This window comes from Phascolarctos cinereus, unplaced genomic scaffold (assembly GCF_003287225.1).
Source record: "Phascolarctos cinereus isolate Bilbo 61053 unplaced genomic scaffold, phaCin_HiC Scaffold_8;HRSCAF=390, whole genome shotgun sequence".
Taxonomy (NCBI): domain Eukaryota; kingdom Metazoa; phylum Chordata; class Mammalia; order Diprotodontia; family Phascolarctidae; genus Phascolarctos; species Phascolarctos cinereus.
In genome coordinates, this window is record NW_027556291.1 from 78,006,918 (window position 1) to 78,016,496 (window position 9,579).

At 36.7% G+C, this 9,579-nt stretch overlaps 1 pseudogene; it reads left to right on the forward strand.

Moving 5' to 3' along the window:
* The window catches only part of LOC110204025 (ubiquitin-conjugating enzyme E2 Z pseudogene), a 1,831-nt pseudogene extending 325 nt beyond the window's left edge, over positions 1-1,506 (forward strand).
* Positions 1,507-9,579: the final 8,073 nt, after the last annotated feature.

Here is a 9,579-nt window from a genome sequence, read left to right on the forward strand (position 1 = left end):
AAAAAAAAAGGAAGATAAATGTAAATTAAATGACAATTTTTGAGAAAAAAAAATGGAAGTTTTAAAATATTTCTAAGAGTCGAATTGGATTTGCTATTATGATGTTATATGCTGTGTGAGAATTTTTTATGTTTGGAAAATTAATGTTAAATCCGTTAAGCAAATTGGAAAAAAATATTGCTTATTCAAACCAATGGAAATTTGTATGGATCATATTTATGAAAGATCTTATATTCTTGACTAGTTTCTGCAAATTAACATCATAGATTAATTCCATCTCATACCTGAAATAAAAATGACTATTTAAATTGTGGATTTAGCATTATCAAAACCCACATCCCAGACAATACTTATATTTCCAGTTGCCTTTTCTGTGTAAATTGGTTAATTTCTTCTCCTTTACTCATTTCAATTCTAAATGGCTGAAAAGAGAGGCTTTGTTATGTAGTATAATGAAACTAAGATTTTTCCACCTCAACCCCTCTATGGAAATCTTGGGATTTTTTAATAATAATAATAATAATGAGGATAATTTTACCTCCAGCAATTTCTAGAGGGAGAAGCGTGGTTTTGTTAGGAACGTTCTAATAAACCTTGTCTTTGGCATCTGCCCACCCAGGGTCAAACTGATGACCAGAGGCAATAACAGGATGAGGTTTAACCCCAACTTCTACAGCAGTGGGAAAGTCTGCCTGAGTATTCTGGGGACTTGGGATGGCCCTGCCTGGAGCCCAGCCCAGAGCATCTCCTCACTGCTGATCTCCATCCAGTCACTAATGAATGAAAACCCCTACCACAATGAGCCTGGCTTTGAGGAGGAGAAACACCCAGGAGACAGGGAAAAATACAATGAGTATATCCCGCACAAGACCCTCAGGGTGGCAGTGTGTGACATGCTGGAGGGAAGATATCTCTGCCCTGAGCCTCTGAGGGGTGTGATGGAGAAGTCATTTCTGGAGTATTTTGACCTCTATGAGGTGGCGTGTAAAGACAGACTACCCCTCCAAGACCTTCCAATGGAGGAACCTTTTGGGGAGAAGAGACGCTGCTTTGACTAAGAGTTTCTCCTGATTCCCCTCTGGGCAATTTGTCTGAAGGTGAAACAGGAACAGCAGCAGCACAGTGCTGAAATAGACTCTGATAGCAGTTCATCTAAAACACTGACAGATACCCAGGGGAGCTCAAGGGCCTAGATGGCCCCCACCCCATCCCTGGGATGGAGCAGCACCACATCTCCCTCCAGCCCCAACAGCATCCTGCCTGAGGCAAGAACCAAGGACAGGCAGACCCCAGGGTGGGAGTGGGCTGTTGTTTGCACCCTGCTTGGCATCCTGGTACCAAGGATCATTTTCATCCCATGCCTAGAGCCAGGCCCAAGGTACTGATACAGGAGACCCTGCAGCATGGTTCTCTGGCAAAAAAGTGAGGGACATTTCCACTGGGGCAGTTTGTTGGGGACAGAAGACAAAGAGTGCAACTCCCAGAGGGGCTTGCTCAGAATAGTCGATGGGGATACCAGGAGGGGGGAGCAGGGTCAAGGGAGTGGGGAGGGAGGGAAATGGGGAGGGTGTCACATGACCTGTCCAGGTGGTTGGCTGGGTGTCTGTCTTTCAGTCTTAAAGCTGGGCCTTCCCCTTGCTTAACCCAGCCTAGCCTAGTGTAACCTGCTGGACCTCATTTCCTTTCTGCCACAATAATTTTGTTTTCCTTCATATATAGGCACTGTTCTAGACAGATCAAAGAGAAGGAACAGTGGTGGAGTCTGGGCTACTGGTCAGAAAGCTTTACCTAGCACCCACCCCAAAAAAAAAATCAAATGAGAGAGATGGAGGAAAAAAATTAGAAAAAAAAAGAATAAGCCAAGAAAAACAAGAAGACTATGAAAGTCAGCCAGTTAGAAAAGGAGATCCAGAATCTTATGGAACAAAATGACACCTTGAAAATTAGAATTCGGCAAGGCAAAGCCAGTGAAATTATAACAGATCAAGAAATAATTAAACAAAACATGAATAATGAAAAGAGAGAAGAGAAAATGAAACATCTTATAAGAAAAACAACAGATCTAGAGAAGAGATCAAGCAGAGAAAACGTGAAAATAGGTGGATTAACTGAAAGCTATGATCAAAAAAAGAATCTTGATACACTAACACAAGAAATAATTAAAGAAAATTGTCCTGAAGCATTAAAACAAGGGGAGGAAAGTAGAAATAGAAAAAAAAAATCCATCAATCACCACTGCATGTATACCCTGTGAGGAAAACTCATTGGAATATTATAGTCAAATTGTGACACCCCCAGCTCAAGGATAAAATATTAAATACAACAAGAAAAACAATTTAAATATGATGGTGCCACAATTAGAATCACACAAGACCTAGAAGGAAAGACCCTAAAGGACCACAGGTCTTGGAACACTATATATAAAAGAGCAAAAGAACTGGGGTTCCAGCTGAAAATATACCCACAAAGTTCAGCATAATCCTGAATGAAAAAAGGACATTTGATCAAGTGTCAGACTTTCAAGATTTTGTTGGAAAAAAAAAACCATACACAACTGAACTTTATTGAAGTTTCAACATACAAAAGCGAAGAGAAACATAAGGTACCTACCAAAGACTGATTATTAGGGATTCAATAAGGGCAGACTGTTTACTTTGTATACATGTAAAACATAAAACGTATGTCTAAGTTTCTTATTAATAATTGGGTAGCTCAAGACATCTCCAGAGGTCTCATGATTGAAAATGCTATCCACATCCAAAGAAAGAACTATGGAAGTTGAATTGCTTTTTCTTTTTCTCTTCTGTTCAGTTTTGTTTCCTCTTTCTGATGGTTCCTCATACTGGTTTTAATTTTTAGTTACAACATCAGTAATGTGAAAATATGTTTGATAGGAATGTAAATGTATAGCCTATATCAGATTGTGTGCTGTCTTGGGGAGGATGGTGGGGAGGAAAGGGGAGAAAGATTTTAAACTCAAAAGCATATGGAAGTGATTATTGATAAATCAAAATAAGTTAATAAAAATAAACAAAAAAACCAAAAAGAAACAAAAAATAGTTGGGTAGCTCATAAGAAAGATTTGAGTAGACCTGAATATGAAATGACTTTCAAAAGTAAAATCATTTAGAACAGCTAAAAAGAGTAATTATTTTATATAAATGAGGTGAAAGAAGAAGAATCGATTCAGGGGAATTAGATGGGGGAGGAGGGCTGGTAGTTCTGGTAACCTACTTTCATCACCAATGGGTTTAAAAGGAAACTCTGTGTGTGTCTGTATTTAGAATAATATAAAAGTCTTCTAAATTTAGAAGACATAAAATGATGATAAGATAGGGAGGGGGGAGAGGACAAGGGAGGGTTCACTAAAGGAGGATTAAAGAATAGGGTGTAAGGGGCTATAGAAGGGTATTTACATCTATGGGAATGGGAAGATAGGGGAGGGATATTTGGAGGGGGGTAGGCTAAGTAATGGAAGGGCAAGGTAATGAGTAGAAGTGAAGTAGAGGACTCAAGAGATAAATAACAAGACATACGCACAAACATAAAAACAAAGATCAGGTGAAGAATTTGTTTGGGAATGCTTATGTCTATATATGTAAATATATATGTGCATATATATGTATATATAACTATTGAGAAATATATCTGAACTCCATTGTAGCCTTCTCGGGCAGGGGAGGGAAAAAAAGAACACAGCAAAAAAAACAATTCGTAGCAGAGAACAAAAGAAAACTTACAAGGAAACAAAGAAAAGATAGCTCTCAAGAAAACATGTAGTATTAAGCATGCAGGATTTCTTGAAATGAAAATTTATTGTTGCATTTTTGAATCCTGTCAAGACATGTTTTTTTTTTCTTTTCTTACTCTCCAATTGAATTCCAATATTTAAGTTCAGGATATGTTTTTGTTTGCTTTTCTCTGTTCTGTGAGGGCAGCTACATGGTGCAGTGGATAGAGCTCTGGCCTTGGAGTCAGAAGGATCTTAGGTGAAATCTAGCCTCAGACACTTGACACTTGCTACCTGTGTGACCCTTGGCAAGTCACTTAACCCCAACTGCCTCACCAAAAACCAAAAAAAAAAAAGTTAGAATTGGGCAAGTGGAAACTAATGACTCTATGAAACACCAAGAATCAATCAAACAAATTCAAAAGAAGAAAAATTAGAAGAAAATGTGAAATACCTCATTGGAAAAAAAATGATCAAGAAAATCCATCCAAGAAAGGCAATGTCAGAATCACTGGACTACCTGAAAGTCATAATCAAAAGGAAGATATGGACAGTATCTTTGAAGAAATCATTGAGGAAAGTGCCCTGAAGCCCTGGAACCAGAAGGCCAAATAGGCACTGAAAGAATCCACTAATCACCTCAGGAAAGAGTTCCCCAAATAAAAACTCCAAGCAGCATTATAGCCAAATTACAGAACTATCAAATCAAGGAAAAATCCTGCAGGTGGCCAAAAAAAAAAAAGCAATTCAACTATCAGGGAGCCACAATCAGGATTACACGAGACTTAGCAGCTGCAAAATTAAAGGATTAGAGTTCATGTAACATAGTATTCAGGAAGGAAGAAAAGCTAGTCCTACAACCAACAGTCACCTACTTGGCAAAATTAAGCATAATACTATAGGGGAAAAATGGTCATTCAGTGAAAGAGATGAATTTCAAGTTTTCATGAGGAGAAGACCAGAACTGAACAAAAAAATCTCACCCCCAATAGCAAGACCTAAGAAAACTCTAATAAGGGAAAAAGGAAAAAGAGAACATGTGGGATTCAATGGAGATGAACTGTTTACATCCCTATATGGAAAGAAAATACTTGTAATTCTTAAAAATTCTACCACTAAGAGTACAGCTAGAAAGAATATAAATAGACAGAGGGTACGGGTATAAGGTCAATTTGAGGTAAGGACATAAAAAAATAATTAAGGGATGAGAAAGAGGACCAGGTGCAGAAGGAAGGGAAAGGCAGAAGGGGGGTAAATTATTTCACATGAAGAAGAGCAAAAGACCTATTACAGTGGAGGAGAAGGTGGGATGGTGGTCAATGGGCGTCAGCTTGAACCTTACTCTCATCAGTATTGGCTCAAAGAGGGAATGATATACACACAGGTGAATATAGAAATCTATTTTACCATACAGGAAAGTAGGAAGTGAGGAGATTAAGTAAAGGCAGGAGGACAGAAGGGAAGTGACAGAAAAGAAGTCAGATCGAGGAGGTGTTACAGAGAAGCAAAACACTGTCAAGGACAGAAAGAGTGACAGGAGAGAGAGGACAAACAGGAAGAAAAATAGGATGGAGGGAAATACAGTTAGTAATCATAACTGTGGATGTAAATGGCATGAAACTTCCCACAAAAAGAAATGGATAACAGAATAGATCAAAAACCAGAATCCTACAATGTGGTGTTTACAAGAAACACACTTGAAGTAAAGAGACACACACAGAGTAAAGGTAAGAGGCTGGAGAAAGATCTATAATGCTTGAGCTGAAGTAAAGTTAAAAAAAAAAAGCAAGTGTAGCAATCCTGATCTCAGACAAGGCAAAAGCAAAAAGACCTAATAAAAAGAGATAAGAAAGAAAACTACATCTTGCTGAAAGGTAACAGACATTTAAGTAATTTCAATACAAACATAAACTCATCAATTGGTATAGCATTTAAGTTCTGAAAGGAGAAATTAAGTGAGTTACAGGTTCATGAACAAACGAGATAGAGAGCACCACGGGATGTAAAACAGATAATTTTGATTATATTTAATTGAAAAGTTGGTCTTTCCCTGCTTGAGCACCCACACTGAACTGTGTTTCTCTCCCAGTCTTGTACGATAGACCTTTCTAATCAACCATCCAGGTTGTCTTGGGCTAAAAATTTCTTTCACTCTGTCCATTTGTAGGTTCGGCTACTCTAGAATTTGTTTAGAGTCATTTTTTACAGGTATTTGGAGAGGTTTTGGGGAAAGCTCAAGCAAATCACTGCTTTTACTCTGCCATCTTGGCTCCGCCTCCTTCTCCAGCTCATTATACAGGAGAGCAACTGAGCCAAATAGCCTTAAGTGACTTGCCCAAGCCTGAGGCTGAATTTCAACTCAGGAAAATGAGTCTTTCTGATTTCAGGCCTTCATTTTATTCATGGTGCCAGTTAGCTGACTGTCAAATGAAATTACTAGTATCAAAAATGAAAAGAGTGAATTAACCATCAATGAAGATGAAATCCAAGCAATGATTTGGGGGTATTTTACTAAACTGTATGTCAGTAAATCAGACAATCTAAGTGAAATGGATGAATAGTTGTAAAGACATGTATTACCCAGAGTAAGTGAAGAAAAAAATACTTAAACTACCAGATCTTAGAGAAAGAAGTTGAATAAGCTATCAATGAACTGTCTAAGAAAAAATCCACAGGGCAAGATGGATTCACACATGATTTCTATCCAACATTTAAAAAAAAAACCTATTAATTCCAATACTGTATAAACTATTTGGGAATAGAAGCAAGAGAAAAGTCCTACCAAATTCCTTTTATGACACATATGTGGTGATTTTATTTAAACCAAGAAGAGCCAAAACAGATAAAGAAAACTATAGACCAGTTTTCCTAATGAATATTAATATAAAAAGGTTAAATAAAATGCTCATAAGGAGATTACAGCACTATATCATCAGGATCACACATTATGACCAGATGATATTTGTACCAGGAATGCAGGGATGGTTCAATAGCAGGAACAGCACCAGCATAAGTGACCATATCAATAAGAAAACTAACAGAAATCATACAATTATCTCAAGAGATGCAGAAAAAGCTTTTGATGAAATACAGCACCCATTCCTAGGGAAAAAAAAAACTAAAGAGCATAGGAATAAATGGAACTTTTTAAAAAAAATAAGCAGTACCTCTCAAAAACCATCAGCAAGTATTATTTGTATTGGGGATCATATGGAAGCCTTACCAATAAGATCATGAGAGAAACAAGGATGCACATTTTCACTGCTATTATTCAACATTGCACTAGAAATGTTTGCTATAGCAATAGGAACAGAAGAAGAAATGGAAGGAATTAGTACAGGCAATGAGGAAACAAATCTATCACTCTCTAGATGATATTATATACTTGAAGAATGCTAAAGAATCAACTAAAAGAATTAGTTCAAGTAATTAACAATTTAGCAAAGTTACGGAATATAAAATAAACTCACATAAATCATCAACATTTCCATATATTAGCTAAAAAATCTAGCAGCAAGACATAAAAGAGAAATGTCATTTTAATTGGACAATATAAATTCCTTGAGAGTCTACCTGCCAAAAAAACCCAGGAACTCTATGAAAACAATTACAAAACACTTTTCACACAAATAAAGTAGACCTAAACAATTGGGGAAATGCCATTTGTGCATGTGTGGGCCAAATTAATATAATAAAGAAGACAATTCTACCTAAATTAATTTACTTATCAAATTACCAATTAAGCTACCAAAAATTCTTTTATAAAGCTAGAAAAATCATGTAAAAAATCATCTAGAAGAACAAGAGGTTAAGAATATCAAGTGAATTAATTTCAAAAATGTGAGGGATGGTGGCCTCAGTGCACAAAATCTTAAACTGTGTAATAAATTTGTTATCATTAAAATGATTTGGTATGGGCTAAGAAATAGAGTGATGAATCAATGGACTAGATTAGGAACAAAAGACATAGTAGTAAATGCCCATAATAATCTAGTATTTAATAACCCAAAGACCTAAGCTTTTTGCACAAGAACTCACTATTTGACAAAAACTGCTGGGAAACCTGGAAAACAGTATAGCAGAAATTAAGTATAGACCAACATCTTCCACCATATATGACGAGGAGGTCAAAATGGGAATATCAGTTTTAGACATAAAGGGTGATGCTATAAGCAAATAAGAAGGCAAAAAATAGTTTACTTGCCAGATCTGTGGAGAAGACAAGAATTTATGACCAACCAAGAGATATAGAGCATTACTAGATTAAAAATGGCTAATTTTGATTCTGGCAAATTGAAAAGAATTTACAGAAACAAAGCCAATACAACCAAAATTGGAAAGAAAGCAGAAAGCATCCCAGCTTTATACAATTTATACATTGTATCTCTGATAAAGGCCTCATTTCTCAAACATATACAGAACTGAGTCAAATTTCTGAGAATACATATCATTCCCCAAGTATTGGTGAGCTTAATGCTTATTTCTCCCTTATATTTATAATCAAATATTGAAGTAAAACCAGTATTTTTTCAGGAACCTGTAGGTTCTCAGACTCTGAAAGACATTGCAACAAATGGGACTGGAAGCCCATTGTGCCCTACTCAGGGTTGGCTGGGGATAAATTCTTTGATTAGATTGCCCAAGACTGGACAGTTTACAAGAGCACCCCTCAGTCCTTCATTAGAATAGTTCTACCTCTCATTCTCTCATTAGTTGTTAACCAATCAGAGTTGATTGCTACCCTCTGAAAACCCACTTCTCCAAGGGCATATAAGCCTCCACGATAGTCCTTGGCATCTGAGAGTGCCACTGACATTTTCTATCAATTAAATGCTAGCATTATTAATAAAATGATTAATTACCCAATAATTATGCCCCTCAAATTTTTTAATCATCACAATGGTAAAAAAAATATGAACAGACAATTTTCAGACAAAGAAATCAAAGCTCTCTGTAGCTGTATTTTAAAAAATGCTCTACGTCACTATTGATTAGAGAAAGACAAATTAAAACAACTCTGAGGTACCACCTCACACCTATTAGATGGGCCAATATGACAGAAAAGGAAAATGATAAAAGTTGGAAGTGACACGAGAAAATTGGGGCACTAGTGCAGTGTTAGTGCATTTGGGAACTATTCCAACCATTCTGGAGAACAATTTGGAGCTATACCCAAAGGGCTCTCACACAGTGCATACCCTTTGATGCAGCAATGCTAGTACTAGGTTGGTATACCAAAGAGATGAAATAAGGAAAAATGACACATTTATGCAAAAATATTCATAGTAGATGCTTTTGTGGTGGCTGTGAACTGGAAATCAGTTCTGGTCATTATTTTTACTATGCAGCCTATACATTCTGCTCTCATAATTCTCATGTATAAATCAAAACAACCCTGAGATTTCACCCTACAGTCTCAAGTTGAGAAAAATAACAATAGTCAATGCTGGAGGAGTTATGGAAGGATAGGCACATGACTAAATTGTTGGTGGAGCTGTGAAATCATATAACCATTTCATAGAGCAATTTGGAATTAAGCAAGTAAAGTGACTAAAATGTCATTATCCTTTGAATCAGAGATTCCATTACTGACCTCATACCCCAAGGGAGCCATGATAAGAAGAAAGACCCCTTATTCTCCAAAGTATCTATAGCAAGGATTTATGGAGATAGCTAAAAAGTGGAAACAGATGGATACCTATGGCTCATGAGGAATGAGTAAACACATTGGGGTTCATGAACATAACAGAATATTACCATACCATAACAAGTGATGTGTCTGATGAATAGAAAGAGGCATAGAAAGATCTATGTGACCTGATGCAGATTGATGTAAGCAGAGCTAAGAA